Raw genomic sequence first — 26,838 nt, 5'->3', positions numbered from 1 at the left:
ATAAGGATTTTTTATATAAGATATTTTTAAATAATGAACGAAAAAAGGTGATAATTTTTTTACTAGATTCGTTTTCCACATCTCGAAATATATAAAATATATAAGAGAAAATAATCTAAAAGAGAGAGAGAGAGAGAGAGAGAGAGAGAGAGAGATTATTATTATAGAATATATAGAATTTTTGATTTGGCTTATATCGATCTAAATTCTAATCATGCAAGACTTTTATTAATTTGATAGACTAAAATATTGAAAAACTTCTCTATTTAAAATTTTTATTGCAATTTAATATCGAGATTACAAATATTTTTTAAAATATAATTGTTATTTCTAAAGTAATTAACTTTTTAATAAATCTTTTTATTGTATGAAAAAAAGATTTATTATAGAAATTAATGTTTGTATATAATTACACTTCAAAGTTTATAAAATTTATTCCGCTCAATATATTAAACACAAATTTAATTTTTTTAACATATATAAAAAATATAAGAGAAAATAAACTAAAAGAGAGAGAGAGAGAGAGAGAGAGAGAGAGAGAGAGAGAGAGAGATCGTTATATTGCACATTTATGTAAATAAAGCTAAATTAATAAAACTTATTATAAATTTAATATATGTAAGAGTTTTTGATATAAGATATTTTTAAATAATGAGCAAAAAAAAGTGATAATTTTTTTACTGGTTTCGATTTCCACATCTCAAAATATATAAAAGAAAATAATTTAAAAGAGGGAGAGAGAGATCGAGATCCTTATATTGCACACATTTATGTAAATAAAGCGAAATTAATAAAGCTTATTATAAATTTAATATATATAAAGGTTTTTGATATAATATATTTTTCAATAATGAGCGAAAAAAGTGATAATTTTTTTACTAGATTCAATTTCCACATCTCGAAATATATAAAATATATAAGAGAAAATAATTTAAAAGAGAGAGAGAGAGAAATCGAGATCCTTATATTGCACATTTATGTAAATAACTCACCTTACGATTGCTTTGCCGTTGCTTGATGCCATCTCGGATCCTTTCTATCTTTTTTCTTGTCTGTCCTTTGCTGCTCTTTCACTCGCATTCACTCGCGATTAATTACGACTGCGCATGCACTAATTAACAAAATAGGACAATCACTTCGCGATATTTTACGCCGCTCTCGTCATTAATTAACGCGATGTACATTTTATTATATTGCAACGCGACAAGTAAGCGAAATTAGTCGCACAATAGACTCAATCTGTATTTTGTATCTGAGATGTTTTGTTAGTGATCGAAAATTACATCGACATTATTCTGATACCGCACGATATTACGTGAATAGAATAGATTTTCAACATAAATCCCGCAAAATATATATTAATAAACAATCGATGTATCATGCCTTTTCGTTAATTGAATCAATTAATCATCGCCACCATACTTGTCCTTCATTGTTCATAATATAATCGATTGCGAAAGTAATTATACGTGGCTGAGGCATCCGTGTAAGTAATTTGCATATTTCTCAGTCCAACAAATAATCGTTAAAAAATAATATTTGCGAATTAGAAAAATATGTGCTCGTATCTTTAATCATTAATCGCAACAATTAGAGGAAATGATCGTATTTTTGCATCTCGTAGTACTTTTCGATCCGTTTCGGAGATTAAACATGTACTACGAAAAATAATTCCGTTTTAAGAGATATATAATACGAAGACGTATACGGAGAGCAGCTCGACATTCCTGCCTGCTCGAGCCTCGCCGCGTAAATAACAACAAGGTTACCGTACATAAACTTTAGCGCGCTACGTGTCGCAAAATACCAGCGCCGAATTGTAATGTTATTATCGTAACACTTGCTATTAATCGCACAGTGAAACTCGAACAAGTAACATCGCGCGCTGCTTTTCGTCTACATTTTCGTATTATAACATCTCTCGAACGTAATTTTTTTTCGCGCGCCGCTCTTCGCATACGTTTTCGTCGTATTATACATCTCTCGAACATAATTATTTTTCACAGTATATATTTAATATCCGAGACGTAATCGACAAGTACTACGAGGTGAAAAAATACGATTATTATTTGTTGTAATTGTTGCGATTAACGATTATTTGCACATATTTTTCTAGTTTGCAAATATCGTTTTCCAACGATTATTTGTATTGAAAAATATGTGCTAATAATCGTTAATCGCAACAATTACAGCAAATAATAATCGTATTATTTCACCTCGTAGTATTTGTCGATTACATCTCGGAGATTAAGTATATACCGTGAAAAATAATTACGTTCGAGAGATGTATAATACGACGAAAAGCGGCGCGTGATGTTACCTGTCCGAGTTTCACTGCGTGAATGATAGCAGGTTGATCACGTATCACAATAATAACGCCACAATTCGGCGCTCGTATTGTGTGTAGCGCGCTGATATTTACATGTGATAACCTTGTTGTTATTCGCATGACGAGACTCGGATTGTTTATTATACGTAGATAAAAACAATCCGCAAAATACCAACGCCGAATTGTAACATTATTATTGTAATACGTGATCACTCTATCACTCGCGTAGTGAAACTCGAACAAGTAACATCGCGCGCCGCACTTCGTATACGTTTCCGTATTATACATCTCTCGCACGTAATTATTTCTCACAGTATATACTTAATCTTCGAGATGCGTAATCGACAAGTACTACGAGGTGAAAAAATACGATTATTAGCACATATTTTTCTAGTTCGAAAATATCATTTTCCAATGATTATTTGTTGGATTGAAAAATATGACACGGATGAATAATTGCTTACGCAATTGATTATATTATAAACAATGAACGCGCGCGCGACAAATGTGGTGGCGATGACAAATTGATTCAAGTAACAAAAAGACACGATACATCGATCGTTTATTAATAATACGTATGTTTTCGTATCGTGAATTATTAATGATAATCCATCTGTGCGCGTTTGATTAAATCGCAGATTCGTGCGATCGCGAGTTTCGCATTGTTCTATTCACGTCGCAATATAATAAAGTGCGTGCCGCGTGTGATTAAAGCGTCGCGATTACTGTGCAAAGCGATCGTCGTATTTTCGTTGATAAATAATGCACGCGCGATCGTAATTAATTGTGCTTTCGCAAGTGAGTGCTATAAAGAGGCAGCAAAGAGTGAACAAAGGAGAGGAGGAGGAGGTCCAGGGTGGCATCTGGCAACGGCGGAACAATCGTGAGGTAAGCTATTTATAACTTAATTAATTTATTATTTGTCAAATTGATTGTTTTTTGACCTTTTTTACATAATTGTGTGATATAAGATATTCTCTTTTTCATTTTAAAGAATATTATTTGAAATATGTACAATATATATTTGTATAATAATTTATATATATAAATGATTGAAATTTATAATTATCTAGATTATTTATATAAAAACTGGATTTTTATTTATTATAATTTTTTTGATGAAAGCTTATTAAAAGCTAAATTAAAAATTTTTTTTTTTTTCCGGGAATGATGTAATTTAATTTATTAAATATCTTTATCTTCTCTATATTTTTGAAATGTTAAATATTTTGAACTATATTTTAATTCGAATATATATATTTCTATTTTACAGATCAACGTTGCGTGCTACAATTCCGCCGCTGCGCGTCGTATCGGTGAGTGATTAATCATTTTTTATTTTAATATTGAAATTGTGCGTTAAAAAACGCACTTAAAAATTTCAAGCAATTGTAGTAAAGAATATAATAGCACATTTAAAAAATATCTTTTATTAGAGAAAAAGAAAACTTTTTTTGTCAAAAATCAAAACTAGAAAGGGCTTTGTTTAGTTCGCAGACACTTGAACTACTCGCATGCATTTGAATGTATACTAAATATTCTCGATTATTTTTCTTGATTTTACATAAAACAAGATATGTAAATAAACTTTATTTTATGAAATTAATTTTATATAATAAAATTATATAATGGTTATTAAAGACAGTACAAAACGGTAAATATCTTTAAAGGAAATTTATTCAGTTATAGAAATAATGATACAAAAATAATAATATACACACTCTCTAAGCAAACCCCCTTGCTTTTTTTGACGATCGCAGATTCTTCGACGAATATTTTTGCATGAACACTCAAAAAAATGTCTTGCTGATATAGGTAGATTTCTAGGTGTCACAACAAAAATTTATCGCTATTTTTTGTATCTGTTAGAATATTGTCTGTTACATATAGAATTTATAGCAGCAATATTCTAATAATATCTTCTAGAAAATTTAGGTCCCATTGCCAAATGTTAATCACTGCATTGGATAAATATGAGTTTCGATACTACAGCTAGAACACTCTTTGTGAGAAATATAACTGCCAATTAAAACTGCATCGAAAAATTGAGAGAAATTGTTTAAAAGAGCTAGATAGATTGGGCGCGTTATACAAATATGTTAGATGTGAGGATTATATATTTATTTGTTTCTTGCCGCTAATTTTTTCTGTGTACCACAGTCAAACTTTATAACAAGTATGATTGGCCTTAACATGGATAGGCGCCACAGAAAAACATTCTTTCTAAATTTCACAAACAGTTCAGATATAAATTCTGTCTCTGTCACTTAGATTGATTAAATGCGAAACATATGCGATATCACAGTATTTGCTAATCATTTATGTACCTCAGTTAATTTTGCGCACCTAGAAAATTTTTGCTGTGGTTGCAATACCACTTTTTTGAGTGGAAACACACAGAAGGGACGGTCCCGAATTTTCGGAAAAAGTCGAGATTTTCCTTTTTTAATCTCGTTTGAATAAAAAAATAGCTTCGTCGGTAACCGGTCGCTCGTATTGCGGCAATAATCAAGACGGCGCGAAATGGTCCCGGGGCGCCGGTAAATACGTAGACGTCCTGCGGGAGGATTAAGAAGCGGGGAAAAATTTATTGCACCCTGCGGGACAACGGACGCGCTCGCGAGAGATTCGTTCGAATTCCATGGGAGAGGAATCGATATTTCTTTTGTGCACAACCACTTCCTATACAAACTCACGCGTGTTCCTTCCGCTTGGGACAATCTGTCTCCTCTCGTCGGTCGCTTTTCTCGATCTACCCTTCGGTAGATTCTACCCTTCGAGGTCCTTTGCGGCATTTGCCACCCGAACTTACTCGTTTTGCATTAAAGTTAATAAAGTAGCTGCCTGAGCACGCTTAACTTCGTTATTTCGTTCGAGCAATTCGTTCTTGAATAGGCGGGGTAGGACATTGATGACGAACGACGAACGGTTGTACCGTCGTTTGATGTAATTACCGCGGGATTGTGGGGGAATAAAAACGAGAGGCGGCCTTTTACGCGGCTATTTCATTTTCCAAGGGGGATGCTTCTTTTGTTACGTCACGAACGAAACGGAGATAACTGCTACTGTCCCGGTGTTTTCCCAAAGGTACTCCCCGTGTTTCGCGGTATTTTTGCGCGGAATCCGCTATCGCAAACAAAGCGCGTGCTGTGCATGGCGATGCACAGATGTATCTTCGTGAGATAACAAACTGCGGTTACTTGAGATATTACAAGCATGGCTATAACGGTGATAATTATCTACGAGTTCGCGTGGAGCATTCCTGGATTTGAATATGCAGGAGGTGCTAAAGGAGTTATGTACACTTAGCTCTTTACTTATTACCGACATCTTTTAGTAATATCAGGGTAAATGTTTCTTTAGCATAATAAAACATGAAAATATGACAGCAAAGTAACATTCTTGCTAAACTACATCTTATTGATTGTAAAATAAGATTGCTTTTTGTCCGCATTTTCGAAATTTCACGGCGTATTTAAAAATTCTTAAATTATTAATGTCAAATAAACTTTAATTCTGAATTATTTGATAATTAAAACATACATTTTATTTTAGCTTGCACTATATATATAGTTGAAAAAAAGTACAGCATAACATTATAAATGAATCAGTTAGCTAGAAAAGTTACTTAAAATCTAAAATTTCGTGAAAATTTATATTTTTCCTTAATTTAAATTTTAGTTTCTGTTTTTTTAAATTAGATAAATTATATTATATATACGTGATAATGTCTAAAATCTCTTTTATATGGATCGAAAATTTATTTTTATTTAATTATATTATTCGTTACTTTTTTATGCTCTTTTCACAATAACTGCCTTGTATCAATAAATCATTCAAATGTTTTTACGTACCACGAGGATATGTAGTTTTCTTTAAAGTGCGATATGGTTTTCTCCGACGATCGATCTCTGGCCCATTCGTCTGAAAAATAAACCGATAATAAATCAATATTTATGTCGCATCTATATATCGTGTGAATAAAGAAACGTCCAGCGGAAAAAAATTTATCGAAAGAATACAATATCTCTGTGTGCAACACGTTGTTCCTGGTTGCTGCGTACATTTGTTATTCTAAATCTTCTCTTCTGAATTGTTCTCGTCGTACAGATCTTTATGGGCAACGTGTTGATTTTATGACGGATCATGGTTAAACCTCGTACGCCCTCGCGATACCAACGTAGTTGCGCACAGAAGAGAAAGTATTGAATTGCAGCTTAACAAGTCGCGTAAAGTCAAGCCGTTTAGAAGATTTAGGAGAGACTTATATATTGAGAACTCTACGAGAGAGAGAGAGAGAGAGAGAGAGAGAGAGAGAAAGAGAGAAAGAGCCTTCCACCTCTCCGCGAGTATGAATAATTATTTCATGATACACGATCGCTTTTGAAGCGAATGTCTGGAAACTCTTCGTCGGAATTTGCGAGGGAGGGATGTAAGGGCGGTGTAGGATAACGTTTCATCTTTGCGCTGTGCGTAATAAAATTCAATCCGAGGTGAAATTTTTCTTCTACTTTCGATCTCAGTTTCTTATTTAACATTTATTTTTAAGCAAGTCAAATTATCTCCTTTTGAAACTATTTAACTTATAACTTGTACTCACAGGACGGCGAAATTGTATTTGAGATAAAATTTTACTTTTACTTTAATATTTCTTCAAGAGTTTTCTCAATCTTTTTTAATATCATTTTATCCAGAACTCTGTTATTTTTTTAACTCTATTGTAATTAATTAATATGAGAATTCTTCAATATTCATACGCAAATGCAGCATTTATATAAAAAAAAGAAATTATTTATTATAAATAAATAAATATTTATATATAAATTTTTAAGATTATTATAATTATTAAAAATTATAGTAAAGCAAAATTCTAATTCAAGTAGAATTCCGCGGTTCTATGTAGGAGTTGTATAAGTTAAATAATTTTAAAAAGGAGGGTGATCTGATTGTTTAGAATATTAAAGTAGATGTTACATTGAAAATTGAGATCGGAAATAAGAGAAATATTTCATCTCGGGATCGACGTGTCGTTCGTGTTCGCGTCTGTGGAACTTCAGGCGAGATCGCGCTTTTCTAAAACGGAAAATCAAGACATTCTCCTTTCAATAACCGGTAAATAAGATAAACTCGCTTTCTTTCTCTTCGTTCGTAGTGACATTCCAATCGAGTGCAATTCCACACGTGGTACACGAATGCATTGAACGCGCCCGTACATCGAAGACGGATGGCACCAAACACGTGTTGCGTCGATTGTCTTTCATTTCGAATGTAACCGCAGGCCGTATCGGTTATTCGCGGTATATAAGTGACTCATGATTTGCATGTTTAATGATTTTTCAAGATATAAACGCGCTCATTGTGCGATCGTATAAATTATTATGAAAGTTTGCGCTACAATTAGGTTGTCAAATCAATCGATCAAGCCATTAATTATTAACCATGCGTATTATTATTCGATACCCAAGTCATCTCGACTCGATTTTGCTTTTATTTTCACTCTCAATTTTCTCTCATGTTTATAGTCTAAAAAGATTTCGAGATTTAATTATATAGGACTTGATTTCAAGGTTTAATTTATATAAGAATTGAGTTTCTATTTTGTATCTTAAATAAATTATAATAGGCTATAAATTAACAGAGGTTTAAGAAGAGCTTTTGGCAAAATTAAAGATTAAATAGCTTCAAAAGATGATCTGATTGATTAAAGTATCTCAAAATAAATTAAAAGTTAAAATCGAAAGTAGGAGAAAAATTTCAATTCGGAATGTCAGTATCGATGTTGCATATAGCATAGTCATTAAAGCGCAATTAAGTCGTAATCTCATTTTAAACACGCGTGACAATGAAGTTAATCATCTTACGAACTGCTAATTAAATTATTCCCGGCTCACATGCTATCCCGAAGTTCTTCGCATTTCATGGTCGAAATTACGTTGCATAAATATGTCGCGCTACCTAAAGCAATTACGCCAAAATTTTCCTGCAATTAATAAAGCTTTTAATAGATAAGCTGTAAAAGCGAAAATACATTCATTGCGAATATAAACAAACATGTATAAAAGTATATTTACTCAATATTATATTGTTAAATAACATTTTTCCGACTTATCATTGTTGAAATGCATTTTGCAGAATTTATATTTAATTTATAAAAAAAAAAATAGGTTTTTTTCTTACTATTAAAAATATTAATTTATATTTAAGACTAATTTTTTCGAAATTATTAATTCGATTATTTTTGAATAAACGCATAAATTTTTATTAATAGGAGAAAAAATGCTCCTCTCTTATGCGTAAATATTTTTATGTATATTTAATTAAATTTACAAATTAATTACGCGCGAAGTCTTTTTGACATAAAATAACAAAGATATATTTATATTTGTCATGAGGAGTCACGAATGCGTTAACGAGGAAATATTTTTGCGATTAACGTGAAATTTCCAAGTTTGCATAGCTGTATAGGTAGTTACGGATAGCTTCCCTTACATCCTAGATACATCGGCAGGTAACTTTTGGCCCTGCCAGCCAACAACCACTTGATAGGCTAACATGGTCTGGCTCTACGAGCACCTTGTTGCAAGTGACTTGCGCCAAGTTTCGGTTAATGCGCCTAACTACACGCCGAGCTTTAATCTTCGTCCCGGTTATTTGCATAAGAATAATAAATTGACCACCAGCAACGTCTATCTTCCGAGCAAGTTTGCGGATCTGTGTATCGGGATTACTCGCTTTCTTCTTTCCGCGGTGAATAACGAGTGATTTCAAAGGAAACAGTCTCCGCGTTTATTATTACGATCTATTGTTGCAAGCAGGGAATGGGGTGGTATTACATTGCGGTCAGTGATTATTAGTGAGTTTGCTCTCTGCGACTGGGAATAATTTATGTCCGCGCGATATAACGAGCGGACGTTTTTAATTATAACCATCCCATACATTTATTTACAAACAGGGCGCGCGGCGGCGTTCGTTCCATTAAATTAATTCCCATAACGGCGCGATCCTGCAGGCGTAATCCTACTGCTGTAATTAAGAGTGTATACAAATCAAGCATCGCGCAAGTAGAAGATCTGTGCAATTTCGCTGGCTTCGTTCTCGATTGGGAAATCCATGCAATCGGCACGTCGATCAACAGTAGACTTCGATACTCGCAGGTGAAATAATTGCTTCATCATATTGGAAAAGTTTCTTCGCGAGTTCTCCCGATACTCGATACTCGTTGCTACTTCGTCGCGCGATTACCTTGTATCGGAAAAAGAGAGAGAGAGAGAGAAACCCATGTTTTTACTAAACGCTCTGGGGTAATACTCAAACCACGATACTTGGCGCGATATCTGCGACCTGGAACGACTGTCTCTTCAGAACACTTGCATTAATCGATTTTACCGGAGACTTCTCTTGCGCTTATGTATGTGTGTGTCACGGAGGGAGGTCCCTTAACTCGCGCAGTGATACTAACGACGTGGAAATTACCGGTGGGGCGGCAGGAGATAATCGCGCTGAATCTTTCTGGGATCTTCTAGATCATCCGAGAATTACGCGGGAAATTATATCGCGACTGTGCTATTATTTTTCCCCGTTTGAATAAAGAAGCTACGTAATCCTTGATAATTTCTCGTAAATCTCGTTTTCATGATCGAAAGGATAACTCTCCCGCGCGAATTAGCTACAGCGAGATAGTAAGTTTCCCGGCATCTTTTTGTTCCATCTTCCCGAATATTCATATCTTAATCAGCTGCGATAAGCACGGGTAATGCCATTACGAATCCATCCCGGTCGAAAGTTCATTTCTTCTTGCGATTAGTTTTCTCTAACTCGGAATAGGAATGTATACGTTTTGGAAGGATCTGCATTGCTTTCGCAGCCATTCGCAGTGGACGATATCACGGATTTGCCTCGCAACTTGGATGTTAGAAGCGCATCCGTGAAACGGATGAATACTGCCGACACAGAATGAAGCAATCAAAACTTGGTTACGTTATTAAAATGCGGTCGCGCATAAATTTCACCGTAAATTTCGAAATTGGCGACTTAATTAAAAATACGCTGGTTCACGTAAACTGACGCGGATTATCTGTCGTCGCGAAAGAAACTTCCTTCTTCTCTCGAAAGAATAGCACCATTTGTGTAACGCGATCTCAGGTCATATTTAAATCGTCGAAATATCGCAGATCGTCGCGAATTTAACCGTCAGCCATTTGAGAACTTGTTGCTTTAATTCCTGGTTTCTGACAGTTTTTCGCTTACAAGTTACGTTCACGGAAATATCTTGCTAAATAATCAATGAGCAAACTGATCACCTTGAGACTCAATTTAATTTTTCTTCAATACAAGCTTTCGCTGTGTAATTATATCTTTCAGCGACTTGAACTCTCATTTGGTTTATTAGCATTTATAATTCTTCCATTATTTTAAATTTATGCAAACTAGTTGAATATAATCCAAGGCATATTAAATTGATTCATGCGATTTTTTTAACTGATTCTATTACCGATTATTTATACATAAATCTTATGCGATGAAACGACGATGAAGGTAAAAACGCTGAAACGACGACAGAATAACTTTATTCTTTTTTTCTCTCTAAAAATCTAATACTTTTATCTTTTAAATTGAAAGATAATGTATGTATGTAAGCGTAGAAAAAGTCTGTCATAAAACGGGATCACATCGCGATTTAATATCGCAAAATGTAAATGATTTTTACATCTTGAGTCACGTATTATTAATTCTATTCAAATTTGCAGAAATTTGATCATTTCTACAAATTGGAGAAAATGTCATGATTATTCTCTTTTTGCGAACTAAATATTACACATTTTTCCGAAATGTTTTTATTATATCGTTTTATTATATCGTTTTTATTACACTTTTATATTATGTTATTTTAGTTTGATGAACTTAAAAAATTAGCTACGTTATCTCGTTTCATTGCTCTGTTAAATAATTCTCGCATATACATATCTATACATATTTTTACAATTTTGTAATTTGTCAAAGTTACCGAATTATCGTAGATTCAAATTTCAGTCGAATTCGACGCACGGGTAATTTGAAGCACCGACATTTCATGCGATCCTTCGATAATGTAGGACAATGTAGGATTGGAAATGTTTGAATTGTTCCACTTTGGAGGCAGTTTCCGCATTCACACAAAAGTCTCCAAACCTATCCGTCCGCCTATATTCCACTGAAAATATTATAATATCGGTCATATATACGTATATATATATATATATATCGCGCTCCACATTCGCGATTTCGAGAATGTTGACTTAAGCTAACGCTATGCACACTCGAAATATTACATACATGTGCCTCTTAAGAGATTCTGTAGAGTCCTCGTCTCTCATCCTTTGTAATTACAGTCAACTTCTGGATAACTGCACGGTTCTCAGTTTCGTTTGCTCTCCTTCATTCTGACTGAACTTTTCGCTCATCCTTCTCTTTCTTTTTCTTTTTCAAATATAAAGAAAACATTACTTTCGCTAACGCGTAATTTATAGAACGCATATTTATTATTTCAGAACTCAAATGTCATTTTTTACCGCATTTTTCCTATTTTTTTTTTTTTTTTTTTTACTAATAGCAGTGACACTCGCTTTTCCCGCATGTATGTAGATGAATCTTGACGTACATGTCTCTACGAAAACGCTCGTTTAATTGAAGCGATATCTCATATATCTACGTAGATAAATCCGGAAATTACCACCCGTGTAAGGGATTCTCCCCGTTACTTCGCTCGGTCTAGTGGCAAATTTCGCCAAATTATTATAGAATAACCACGATTTCCGACGTGGTAACGCGTCACGACTTCATTCGCAAATTTACACCGAGTTCGTCGAATGTTACCGTCAATTATTATTCCTACGATATTCGCTCCAGCGAGAGATGGATTTTCGATGACGCGTTGAAGAACTACAATATCTCCACGTAAAATAGCGCTGCTCCTCTATAGATCTTACCCTGCTCTCAAGATCGTACCCTCCACCCATCGCGCTTCGAAATTAATTAAAATGAATATTGAAATAATTTAGCCCGAGGGACGACAAGTGCGGGAGAAAAAAATCTGTTAATAAATAAGAAGGAGAGGAGCTCGAGGGAAGCGCAAGATACGTTCTCGAATGAATGGAAGCATTGTAACGACTTTTAATATTTTTTTAATATTTTAGTATCGATTGGACGTTATCGTGCGTCTCACGTGCTCGATCGAGCCCGGGAATTTTCGTGCATAATGATAAAGTCCTCGCGAATTATTCGCGGTGGCTTATAGTGCCGCTCTTTTGCGCTTCCGTCTTTTTTCTCCGCCCTTTATCGTTTTCTTTCTCGTCGCTCGAGAAAAAGCAATATCGCCACCGGTGGTGCAGTGAAACCCACTTCTACGCGTACAAAAGTACTCCTCTCCCCTTCTGCCACTAGCCAGACCAGTATCATATACTGAGAGGGTATTGAATAAACTCCGCGTAAATTATATATATATATATATATATATATATAATGTGACGACGCGAAATATTGTTGACATTCCTTCTGGTTATCCGCTTGTTTCCTTTACCGCGATAGATTCTTTGAAGCCACAGGAGTGTTTCTGCATTGATTTTCTTCTCCGCTCTTGGCGTTCCTTTTCGGTCGATTGTCATATATCAACGTTTCCTTCATCGTTTTCTTCTATTTTTTTCACGTTTTGTATGTGTCAATTTTTTCTTGTACGTATTTTTCCTCTTTATTCCTTAGCGGTAGTTTCAAATGTGACTCTCTTAAGGCTTCGTCTGTATAGCGTTAAAAAAGTAGACATTACGTAATGTCACTTTATATCCCTTGCACTTTCTACAATGCGACTTTCTCTTAGAACGAGCTATGCGGGGAAACAAGCCATGATTTATTTCATCCTCTTGTTTTACTATCTCTTTTTATTACGGGAGTGAGAAAGAGACAGAGATAGAGATGGAGAAAAGGGTGACAAGAGTTATTTTTATTAACGTTCGTTCTCCCTCTTTACGACGCGTGTGCCGAATGGCACTTACCCTACTTGTCTGCGCCGGTTTCGCTACGTGGACCATATCTTCGAGAGACGTGTGCTCATTGGAAATTGCGACTGGCTCGATCGAATTTGAAAGATTTTTCCGCGCCGGGTCGGGGCGTACCACGCTTTCGAGAGGAGGTCGATGGATTATTTCACTTCAGGGACGATTTCACGGCAACCATGTCGAGAAACTTATCTAAGAGCAACACACGCCGCGCATTTGCAAATCAATGATAAGATAACATCGCTCGCGATGGTAAGACCCGATAGATAGAACACTAGAGGATATCTCTGGCATATAGAATGTTGCAGATCTGCCGAGCATTTCTTTCGCTATATGTGTACGATATATTATGGAATAAATTTTTTTTTTTCAAATTTGGGATGTATTACTATTTTTATATTTATCCATTTTATCTTAGGGACGACCTAATGCATAATCTTGGTTTAATTTCGAAGATCAAATCATGAAGATTACGCGATGATTTGATATAAAAGAAGGAAAAATGTAAATGTATTATCAAAAAATCTTTCCTTGAGGAAAGCTTTGTATCTTGACCAACAAAATTATTAACGAATGTATTTATATTTTATAATTCTTTTTATAATTATCGGTAACTTTATATCGAAGAGATTGGAATTTTTATTAATACGATCTCTAGTATTTATATGTAAAGAAATGTTTGACAATTTTCAAGCACTTATTAAATTGAAGATATCTTAATCGGTCGATAGATTTTTTTGATAACATTAGATACGTCAAAAGTTATATATCTTGTCAGAAATAATTATTGCATCGACAGAACTTGCATTGATTGAATATTTCAAAAATACATTTACCTTTCCGAGAAAACTCAGAAACTAAGATGAATCACAAAAAGTTATGAGTTATGTAGAGATAAAAGCAAAAGTTCAAATTTGATATATCCATCAAAAAGAGATGTTTAATAATAAATAGATTAGGTATAAATATATAATAAATAAATACAATGAAAGAGAAAGAGAGAGAAAAAAAATGTCATTATTTAAGTGACAGTATAATTCTATGTATTTGATGCAGTAATCATTGTCGTGCCCTTAAATAAAGAATGACAATCTTTCGTACAGTTATGATTTAATTTTCGTAATCAGTTAGATTATATACGCGCTTGCCATTGAAACCATATATTCTCGACAAGAGAATGATAGCTTCTATCAGATCAATACGCAGATTGAGATTGGGCACGAATGAAGAAAATAGAACGATGATAGAGGATGAAATGGATAATGGTGAATTAATGCAAATTGCGATAAAAAATATTTGCTTTCGCAAATGATTTATTCTCATGCGTCAAATCGGTTGGAAACTCGGATGGAAGAGAAGACTGGACGGACTAATAAATGGAAAAGAAAAAAATCTAGGTAATAAAGCGCAGGAGCGAGAGCTTAATAATCTCGGCCGGATTCTTTTGCATTCGCATCCCCTTCACAATCCAAACTGCAGCCATGCTTTCTCTCCCTCTCTCTTTCTCTCCCTATACGTTCATACAGAAATCAATAGCAGGCACGTGCATGTAATTGGTATAACCGTCTCGTTTCTATCGAATTAGCAATAATAATGACGCGATGATTTGTACAGGCCACTTAACCACCAGTACATACAATGCATCGGTTAATGATAATAGCAGCTAGACAGAGTGAGAGATATAGAAAAAAAGAGGAAAAGTCCACCTGTATTCACTCGAATGGAGATCAATCGCGCGACAGATTGGCCATTCGCTTTGAAGTCTATTAAACGGAATTTATTGCAGCGAACTTTTTTTTCCTTCTCCCTCGTAGATGTAACGCGTGTCTCGGCGTCTCGCGAACGACGACGGATAGACATCCATCTCTTTATACATCCACCGCGGGCGCCATTAACGTAGGGAGAAGTTGGGCGAATTAAATTTACGACACCGCGAATGGAAATCTCGGTCGCTCGTAAATTTTGACACTAGCAACGAGCCGGCGCGCGACCAAGTAACTTACGAAAAAAGGTAGAAGGTAGACTCGAACGAGAAACTGTTAGTAATTAAAATTCCGCGGGGACAGTGAACTTTTTTTCCCAGTTTTTATGACTCGCTGGCGCGCGATTTTTCTTGCGATTCTACTCGTTTTTAAAGTCAAAGAATCCGGAAAGAGTCTCAGTTTCTGCCGCTTCTAAGTTTACATCGTCGCTGATTTAAACGCGACTCTCTTTTTCGCACTCGCACTCGTTTTTCTCTTCTTTTTCCTTCTTTTCCGCAGTTTTATTTTTCGTTTATAAACGATAATCTCTGTGATAAAATTAAATATTTCCCATCTCGTGTTTCAAATGTAATAATAATTGATTAGATTCGATCTGTTATAATTATAAACGGTGAATTATTTTGAAAATTCCTTTAGGATGACTTAGAGTATACCACGTGCAGATTAATCTTCCGTTGGCAGGAATAGTTGCAATCAAAGTTAACAATGTCCTTAACTAAGTTTGCACCTTTCCCATTCCGGTCTTTATACGGGATGTCCCGGAATGGAATTTTAATGACAGATTCTTTGAGCAATCCGGACTCGATTTTTCTTTAGCTTAAATGTCAAAGTGCCATTGAAATTTCCCGAGTTATCGCAATTGGACGAGATTGGAAATGCAAAAAAAAATCTCTGTACGGTAAAGAAATAATGAAACTTTATTGTTAATTAAAATTTAAGTATTTCATTTTTACAAACTTTTAATTGCTATGATCTTTTTGTTTACTGTCGAGTATTAAGTACTTGCATTTAAAACTTTCTTTAGATAACTCTGTTTATAAAATCTATCAAGAAAACTAGCCTGTATATATTAAAGACGACCTTATATTAAAGATGATATATGATGTCTCAAATACTTTTTCGAGAGACATCCAAAGATGCTGGCGCATCCACGTGGAACGCGAAAATAATTTTGTAATTATTATGGGCGAATAAATTAATAATTGCATCTAGAAAAGCTAAATTGTTAATTGTTGTGCGAAATATAAAGCGATCACAACTAAATTTGTGCAAATGTCAAGACCGATTAAGCGACGCTCGCGATCGATGTAATTCTTTATATATTTTTAATTTTGATATATCTAATATCGAATAACATTCTTATAATGTTTTTGTTCAAATCGAAGGGATAGAGTAGACAATTTTTATTCTGATATTTTTTATCTGATTATTTTTGTTCTGATATTTTAAAATATTACTAACTTTGATATTTTAAAATATTAGTACAACTTTAATATCTTAAAATATTGCTAACTTTACTTTCAAGCTAATGTCTACTTTGTATTTATCTTAAAGATAATTATTCCTTTCTTTTTACAGTAGAGTAAAACATGAGTGAAAATTATTATTATTCTACTGTGCGCATTTGAAACATAATTCTTAACTTTATCTGAAATTTAGAGATCGCGGAAGATATAAAAAATATCTAGACAAAACGGGAGAATGTTTCTTTTACATAAAACAAGAAAAATTTAACGTCTGTGTAAATTTACGTAAGTAATATTATTCAGTGAATATAATATAATATCTTAACACAGAAATCTGTGAAACATGGATTAATGGAGTTTCCCCGCTACAAGTTCCCTGTCCGATATAGCGTCTCGTGGGAAGGAGATTTCTTTTTTAATTTGATATCGTTGCCAAGAATGTAACTTACTCTCGCGCGCCCAACTCCACTGCAGACTATACACCATAAACCACCATAAATCGATATCGATAGCGCACGTGGTTAAAGATGGGACCATTTTAATATCGCCGTTGGCTTTAGATTCTGATTTTTGTATGAAAACTCTACATCCTCACGTGTAAATATATTAAAATGTATTGATCTCTCTCGCGTAAAATATAATTTATTTTTTAGAAAAAAATTTTTGTAGGTTGAAGCTCTTTCGCATATATAAAGAATTGGTTTCTGAACAACTACGGAGCAGAAATGAATTCTTTTATATTATGTTATTTTCTACTGAAAGCCATGTCATGTGAAAAGAAACATTTGAAGAATATTATATAACGTTTCATTCACAAGAAACTTGTAATTTGAGATATTTTATATTATTAAAGGAAAATAATTTTATAACATGATTCAACAAATAAAAATAAAAAAGAATAATTATTTCTTATAGTTTTTTACGTTTACATGATTTTAAGCTTTTTAAAAATACTTTCAATTTTTCTCAAAAGAAATTTGTAAAGCTTAAAATTAATTGTTTCTGATTAAATATTGAGTTTATTACAACCCAGAAAAAGTGTATTTTAGGATTTTATATTGCATTAGTCGTATTATTTTTATCAATTTATTGAAATTACTAATCTCTTTATAAATTTATTCAAAAATTTGACAATTTTTTAATTTTAATATCAGTCATATATATATATATTAATTTCATTATTTTTTGACATCAAATTTTTATTTAGCGAATTAAACAATCCGTAAGTTTTAACGAATAATTGAAAAAATGTTTGATATATAGATTGTCTGTAATTTTCAATTTATAACTTTCCCGCAGTAGATTCAATATTTAATTATGAAAATCTTATTATCTTCGTAATAAATTCTTTTTAAAGGCTGAAAATGTCTGACAATGCACTTAATTTTTTATGGAATAAAACTTTTTCAACATGTCGTGTCGCATATCATCATTGTAACATTAAAATAATCTTTCTTTACCATTTTAATTTTAAATTTCTTAATATTATGACGTGAGATATAGTATTCTGAGAGAGCTAAAATTATATTTTGCATAAAAAGGGCGGCAAATTATTATTATTTTTTTTAATTTGAAAAAAGTAATTTTTTATCGAATTATTCTCTAATTTGTGATATATTTCATGTTTTATACATAAATAAAAAAAAGAACAATCTAATACAAATTGATAATTATATCATTCATACAATTTATCTCGAATAAAAAATTTAAAGTTGAAGGTGACAGATAAGAAGTTCGCCCTTTATGCAAAATGGTTCTTGGCACTTCGAATGTACGAGAGAATGGCAAGTTTACACCGAGTTTGCGAGGCAAAATTGCCTGCGATTGGAAAGCGAGGTGAAGTTTAACGAGTCACGCGACAGATCGATTGGTTAGGCTCCTGATACGAGACTTCGATCGCGTTCGCAAATTCCGTTCGACGACATCGTCGAACATCAAGGGGAGGGACAAATGCGCGAAACTTTTTCACGTTGCACCGATATTTTTGCACACGCCCAAGTTTTTTTTTTCCGACGTCTCGGTTTCGCCAAGAGGAAGGGGAGGAAGGACGAGCACGAAGACGATGAGGAGACGCAACTTTCCCGCCACGAAATAGCCCCGGGCGTTTAATGCCGGACTAACTCAATCCGAAACGAAAACGAGTTATCGGTGCTAATACAATTCGATCGTACTACCGCCGGCAGTCTCTGTCGTTCGACGGTAAAAAGATCCCGACCCGATAGGACAGCGGAGATCTCTTGATATATACGGTTATCCACGTATATGTATATCTCGTATATCCTGTGTATATGTATACGTGTATATCCCATCGGTGTGCTCCAATTTTCGCTATTCGAATCTCATCCTGGAATATCGATCCGTTGATGTCAGTTAGCGTTTATCCTAAAGAATGGATCTTCCAACCCTCCCAGCTCAAATGGTCTTTTCGTTTCTCGATGCGGTATCTTTTTAATCGCAGTTTATCACGCTTAATATCGTGAGATTTCGGTTAATCTCACACATCTAATGTATAAATAAATGTGGTCTGTTTTTGGTATAAAAATAATTTTTAATGTATCTGAGTATTTCTATCGCGTATATGATTTTACAAGAACTAAAGACAGCGTAGGTGTCTCCTCTATTTAAATATCTGGTTAATTATACTTTCTAATTAATAGATGTATTTTTTAATTAGAGTACAATGGGAAAATATATGCTAAAGTATTATCCTAACATTATCCCATGTGCGTATTTATATAAAAAAAAAAGTCACGCTGGTGAAATCGCCTCTGTTATGTCCTTCCTTTCCCTCTCGCATTCTTCTCTTTCTGTCTTCTCATCTGTCTGTTTATCGAAGTCGTTTACCGCTTTTGGTTCGCGAATTTCTTCCTCTCGCGCTCCGCTACCCAGTCTTTATCCACGCCAGCTTTTTCCTTCTTTTCTTCTTATTTCTGGCACGTCACATTCCTCGACACGGTTCGTTTCACCTTCTCTCGTCGTCTCGTCTCCGGTCTGTTTTCCCGCCCTTTATCTCGCTCCAGCCTCATCACTCTCACCTCCCCCATCCCCATCCCCGTTTTTCCTCGCGACCTCCGCCCAAAACATATTTCCTCGAAACGTCAGAGTTCACCTGCTCCAAGTCACTTCGCTTCGATCGATCGGTCGTGTCCCAACTGGTGAAATCCGGATTTGCCCTCTGCATACATTTACGATTTGCGAAATCGCGTTCGCTCCTCTGCACACATCGCTCCACGATGATCATTCGCGTCGCCCTTGACACCCCGAGAGCTCGAAACATATAGGAACGATAAATTACGTCGCGAGGGAATTATAAGAAGGAGAGAGAGTGCGAGAGTCAATTACTTTCCTACTAAACTCCTACTATCGGAAATTACACTTGTGCACATACGAAATATAATAAAAAAAAAGAAAAAGTTTTGATAACAAAAAATTTGCATCAAATGTTCCAATAGACATTTTCCAATAAAAATTATTGTGAATCTTATATTACAATGATTTCCGGTTGTAAAATATATTTTTGATCCGGTTATAAGACAGTCAATCATCTTTTTGCGAGCGAGTGAACCTCAAACTCTTTATCTGATATCGAAAGCCGATATATCGCAGCGATAAACTATATACGAATGAGTCATTCAATAACGAAAAATGGAGAACTTTATTTTATTTTTTTTGTGTTATCTTAATAAAAATGATTCTATATAGTTAGTAGTTATTTAATAAAGTTATTACATAATTATTAAATCGCGTCGCGGGTCGTATCACGTGCATATCGGTTTCGTTTACATAATATATACTTTGGATCTAGCTTTATCGAATGATCAATAATAATTAATCTCTCTTTTACTCTCATCTCACTTTTGCTCTCGAGATGAGCAAGATTTGTAAAGCAGTTCTTACAAAGGTGAACAAGTCTTCGACAAAATATTGACTGACTCTGAGTAATGATCGTGCATGAACAGAATTTATTGTACCAAGATATTTCATATTTGAAATTAATAATATCTCCAAATTCTCGTCGAGGAAAAATTTACATCTCAAATATGACAAAGAAGTCTATAGATTGTGACCAATTAAATCGATTTTATTTTCTACGCAAAAATAAAGACTTTTTTTTTTATTCTGCTTGCGAATTCGTCCGGGAAACATGCTTATTTTCGCTTTTTCAAGCGCAAGTGTTCCCTTAAATGTTTGATGACGCGACAACACAGAGATTCCTCGTCGAATTATACGTGGAAAGCGCGGGAAACTTTTGGCTTGACATCACCGTTGTACGACGCTTTTCTCATTTATCGTTGACGAAGCTTTAGCGTCCCCCGTAAGTGTCGACGGTTCTGGGGGTTGCGAGCGTGTTTTATTTACGATTGAGGGGGTAGCGTGTAACGTCGCGTCGACGTGAAACTTTTGTGGAAAATTAAGGAAAGTTGCCCGGTGATAGGTCCGGTTCCCCGGGAAAACTTTTAAAGCAAAATCAGCTGCCGTGCGGCACGCGAGCAAATTTTCTTGGTTTTTTTTTCAGCTAACTTATACAGTAATTAACGCGCAGTAGGTCGCAGTTAATTTTATATCTATGTAAACGTTTGTATCTTAATACGATACAATCAGGCGTGTTTGTTTTAATTGCATTATGGCAAGATATAAACGATACGTGGACGTGAGAGTGCATTTTATTAAAGTCGATATATTTTATAAGCATAAAATAATCCAGAAACGAATAATAAGTCAACACATTTTTATATGCCAATTAATTCTGTTACGTAAAAGCGAATCTCCGATGAATCCAACAAAAGCGAAAGTCCAATTAAATCCTTCGTGTTCTTTTTATCCGAACCAATATACGTCCAGGTATAAACCGCTATGCGAAATAGACGAATGCGGGCAAATTTAATTGTCGGACAAATGTGGCTACAATTTTTCTCTACAAATGGAATACATTTTTTTCCAGAAAGTTCCCTTTAAAGATTGACAAATATGAATTATTTATTTATTTTTTACATTATCTTTTATTTACACACACGCAATATTACATGAATATAATTTTTTTTATAACGTGTAATTCATAAAAAAGACATTGACGTTTTTATCTAGAAATTATGTCATCGAATAATATTTTCTCGGAAATGATAAAAATAATTATAATGCTCCTCAACAACGTCAGACATTCCTGCCTTATATGCATAATATGAGAGTAGAATTAGAGAGTGCGACATAATATTATACTTGCAAATGAATTTATTCAACGAGTGGCAGTTCCCATCAATGTCCTTGAACTATCGTATGTTTTTAATTACAAATTCTTTATTCAGAGTGGACTTCTTTTTTTTTTTTTTTTTTTTTTTTTTTTTTTTTTTTTAACACAAAACTACACCCCATTTTTATCGCTCGTCGAATTTGCGAGCACGAAAAGCATTCCGCTTTGTTTTACTCTTCGTGTGTGCATTTACTCGATTGCCTGAAACAATTAGCAATTTCCTTTGATAAACTTCAGCGATAGAATATATAGCATGCGCGTAAAATAAACGACCTAGAAGAAAATAAATTTTTATTCTATTTTTAATAACATTTTATCTTTTTTGATTATTTTATTTATATATGCTCTTTCTCCCTTTGTCTCTTTCTTTCTCTAACGAAAATAAATATTATATATAATGTATGTATATTAGACATTAGTCTCTCTTATTCTGTAAATAATTATTATATATAATAATTATTATTAATAAATGTTTATTCTGTTGTTAATAACATTTTATCATTTTTGATTATTTTATCTATATATGTCCTTTCTCGCTTTGTCTCTTTCTTTCTCTAACGAAAATAAATATTATATATGAGGTATGTATATTAGACATTATTTCCTCTTGTTTTGTAAATAATTATTATATATAATAATTATTAATTACGATATTACGAAGTAAATTTATATAATCGGTGAAAATGTGATAATACGCACATACATGCAATTGTATTTATTTAACATGTAGATTTAATCATTAAATAATAAAAATATTAAATTGCTTCGAATAAAAAGATTTGTTTGCCGTAAAAAACAGTTCTCCATAGCGGATGAACTTTATTAGCTTAATAAAGGAAGGAGATATGTTGGATAATCGATGAAAAATATAATTCATCGGGTGCATTTAACGGCGAGTTTTATCATGCGAGTATTGGCCTCTATTGGAGGGAGCGAGAGAGAGAAAGAGAGATGTTATGATCAATAGTCATGATTTTATTGTCGTGGGTGCAACAAGTAGTTGCAAATTTCGTTTATAGATGCAATAAACACTTGTACAACTTGCATGGTTTGTTTGGGGAAATATTAATTTGCGTTATATACGAAACAGTGACACCGAATTGTGTCGCTTTGATTCCATAACAAGGGGGATTGTTTCTCTAAAACAGCGATTGTTTCATTGTCGTCATCGAGTCATCGTCGATTCCATTAAGCTTACTTGTTTCGTGCATATGTTTTTATACACTTATTCGGACGATATTTGTATATATTACACATAAGCGCGGTTACTGATCAACGGCTTAACTTAATAGCTTAAATAAGTTACTTGCGAGCTTTCTCCCACGGATGAACCTAAGGGAAAATGCCACGAGGTCCTTTGTTTTACACAATGGCGATCTCGATTATTTTCTCTTCTCTGAGTTTCGCAGAAAGTTTAATAACAATAATAATGTGTGTGATATTATACTAAGAAGAATAAATATACTAAAGGGAATATGATACACTAAAGGGAATATAACAACACTCATAACAAAAGGTCAGAGTTTATGTGACTCAATACGCGGATACACGTGTGTTCATATATTAAATTCGATATATTTTTTCTTCTTTTCTTTTCTTTATTTTTCTTCAATTTCCTAAAGGGAATATAACAACACTCATAACAAAAGGTCAGAGTTTATGTGACTCAATACGCGGATACACGTGTGTGTTCATATATTAAATTCGATATATTTTTTCTTCTTCTTTTCTTTTCTTTATTTTTCTTCAATTTCTTTTTTTTTCTGACGCACCCGTTAGAGTTACGGACGCGATTTCTGACGATATACGTATCTGTCTTTTGGAGAGATAGAGATAAAGAGAGCATTAATATCATTTGATGTATACTTTTAATTTTTAATTTCTCAGTGAAATTTTACTAGTAAAAGCGCCGGGATGAGATTTTTCCTAAACGCTCTGACTCTGACAGGTAAAAAATTTTCTTTGATATTTATTCAACATTATTCTTGCGAAAATTTTCAATATTTTTCACCTTTTATACCTTTACCTGTACTGTTATCAAAAAATGTTTATTAAAAAAGTTGTTTCATCGTACAAAGATTCATGATACATCGGGTCGATGCATTAGTGTTATTGTCCTTTCTATAAATTCACGAGATGTAAGAGGAATATTCGCAGACTGTAGACTATCCTATTTTTGAAAATTCCTTTTTCTCGTGTATACTTTTACGTACAACACGTGCTTCCTATAATTATTTTACCTTCATAAATATAGAATTTTACTCTAACATATTGCTAACAGAAATTCCAATCGATTTTCAACCAAATACAAATAATAACGGATGCATTCAATCACAAACGTAATTATTATTTTTCGTATAATATCGTTGAAAGCTTGACTAATTAATTGCCCTGGCCAAATTCTATCGACAAAATTACCACATTCCCCTATTTAGAATGCATAATGAGAGAAATAGTTTGACACCTATATATGCGAGAGATTATCTGTATAATATAATTGTTTTTAAACTCTTTTTCTCGAAAAGAATTCAAGCTTCGAATCATCGCAGAAAAATACCGATATATTTCCCCCGATAGGAATTCTTCCATTAGGGGAGGACGCGCGTCTCTTTTGCAGATACTTTTCCGATTACATCCAAGTCGCGATTACCGATACGATTACGAATGCAAGTCGCGTCCGCGAACGAGCTCCGGGTCCACGCCGTGGCAGCGAACGGTATTGATAGCTTCAGTTTCTTCGCCCGGGATCCTATCAAGGAAAGTTCTGAGGTATTTCAGCGCTTACACGCATCCTTGCCCCTCGCGCGCACAACGCGCCCGACGAAGTTGGCCGATTTAATTTTCTAAATATTCATGGTACACCATGTCCCTCCGGTGAGCGAAAACGCGCATCGAGAGAAGAGAGAAATGGCGAACTATAAATATTTTATCTCGCGTCTCGCCGCAACTTCAAACGAGAGACGAATATGGGATATCTCAGATGAGATCTGCCTCTCTCTCTCGGCGTATATTCATGTCGGATGTAACGAAATATTAAATCATACCATTATCCATGCAAATTGGAAGTTCTCATGTGGCGAGCTTAAATATTTAAAGGAAACCGTCTGAAAACCGAAAGGATTGAAGGCGCCTTTTAACAAATCAAGCAGGTCTATTTTTTGTTTCGTTAGAGGAATTATTTACGAGTTGTGTTCAGCTTGTACTTAGATATTAGAAACTAATTAATTTAGCAATCGATTGATTTTAACACGAAGCAAAATAGTTCAAATAATGTAGTTACACACACGTAGTACAAAAAGTGTTTCTCAATTTAAATTTTAACTGTAATAATGACCAGTAAAGACATCAGTATTTTTTGCAATCAGAATACATTTTTAACATCGTATAGAATGAATTTTATTCCTCAAATTGCAAATCTTTAGAAAATACATTAGGTGTAAAATTGATATTGAGAAAATTATTTTACTTCTGAGAACAATCAGATTTTTTTTTTCTTTAACGCAACCGTCTTTTTCCCGCAATCTCTAAAAAAGTAATCGTATTTAATTCGCATTGCTGGTTGTGCCCACAGCATCCGAAGTTCGGTGTATCGATTTGTTTTGGCGAAAAGCAATCTACCTCCACCGAGCAATACCTATACACCAAGGACCCCTGAGCGGTGTCCTAAATTTCGTGATATATCCGCGAACGGCTGCTACCCTACTCATCGTAACGTGCTGGCGTGTGCAGCTCTTGGGTGCGGAATACTGGTGCGTACATGGTGCATCGGTTACGGGCGCCCTTTGTGCGCGTAATAATCGTTGCATTATTCGATTCCAATCTGGTCTTTGGGGTCATTTGTATTGATTTATTGAGCACACCCGCCTATTTGGTGATTGCGGACACGTAACTACGCGCGGGCGCGCTTCGCATGTCGTTTACGCGTTCTTCGTACGTACGTAATCTCATATCAAAATCCAAATCTATAACATCCGGAAAATGTCAAATGTTCATATTCGTTGTCGGTCGCGTGTCGCGCGATATTATTTATTTAAAACCAGACGCGCCCGAGATCAACGCCGCTTCGACTTTTGTTTTAAGCTTGCATTTCTACGATATATAAATTATTCCGGTGGATTTTTCAGTCAAAATATTGCGTCCATTGAATGAATTTAGAATAGTAATAATTTTTAATCAGATATCGTGTATTGAAAATACAAAATAATTTTTTTCACAAATCTATTAGAAAGTAGATGAATACAGTTCTGTTAGTTTTTTTTCCTTTCAAACTAATAGTAATAAATCGGAATTTTCAGTCCCGAATATCATAAATAATATAAAAATTGTGTGTCTTTAAATCAGAATAAAAATATTTTATATTATTATTACTTTTGATTGGCAAAATTAACAAGATTTGAAAAATTTCGTCGCTCGAATCTGTCCTGTGACATCCGCGTAAACTTAGCTCTCTGCTTTATATTTCGCACAGCAATTAGCAATTTAGCTTCTCTTGATGCACTGCAATTACCAATTTACCTTCCCTTACTGCATAGCAATTACAAGATTACCTTCGCGTTCCGCGTGGATGCGTCGGGCACCTTCCGATGTCTCTCGAACGTGTGTGTTTATTTATATTCGATATATATCGTTCCTCTTTACGACATGCCGTCTTGAACAATACGGGAAAATAAATTATGTTTTACTTGGATGCTTGAGCCAAATCGAAAACAGAATTTTTCGCTGAATTGGCTGATCAGAACGATTAATCTACATATATGGAATATACTGACTTCATTGTTCTATTTTTTCTTATAAATTATTAAGATATAAAAAAGCAAATGACTATTAAATCCTTAAAATATAAAATGCTTTAACCTCTTTATAAAATTATATTGAAAGTATTTTTACATTGCTTCTATTTAAAAATGCAAATTGGATTTCGATTGAATTCAATGAAGCCACTAGTGCATAAATTATTGTAGTTGAAAAAATGTCTTGTAAAATCACAATGGTTTATGTATTTAAT

General features: G+C 34.0%; 2 long non-coding RNA genes across 2 annotated transcripts in view; one reads left to right on the top strand and one right to left on the bottom strand.

Moving 5' to 3' along the window:
- Window positions 1–26,838, bottom strand: part of LOC115244906 — a 36,697-nt gene that overhangs the window by 3,911 nt on the left and 5,948 nt on the right. The window contains exon 2 of the long non-coding RNA XR_003885453.1: window positions 6,184–6,253. This is a non-coding gene — a long non-coding RNA (uncharacterized LOC115244906). The remainder of the gene's footprint in view (window positions 1–6,183; window positions 6,254–26,838) is intronic.
- The window catches only part of LOC115244908, an 86,244-nt gene continuing 61,923 nt past the window's right edge, over window positions 2,518–26,838 (top strand). The window contains exons 1-2 of the long non-coding RNA XR_003885455.1: window positions 2,518–3,217; window positions 3,603–3,645. This is a non-coding gene — a long non-coding RNA (uncharacterized LOC115244908). The remainder of the gene's footprint in view (window positions 3,218–3,602; window positions 3,646–26,838) is intronic.

This window comes from Formica exsecta, unplaced genomic scaffold (genome assembly GCF_003651465.1).
Source record: "Formica exsecta isolate Colony F162 unplaced genomic scaffold, ASM365146v1 scaffold878, whole genome shotgun sequence".
Lineage (NCBI taxonomy): Eukaryota > Metazoa > Arthropoda > Insecta > Hymenoptera > Formicidae > Formica > Formica exsecta.
This window is presented reverse-complemented; position numbering and strand designations above follow the sequence as displayed.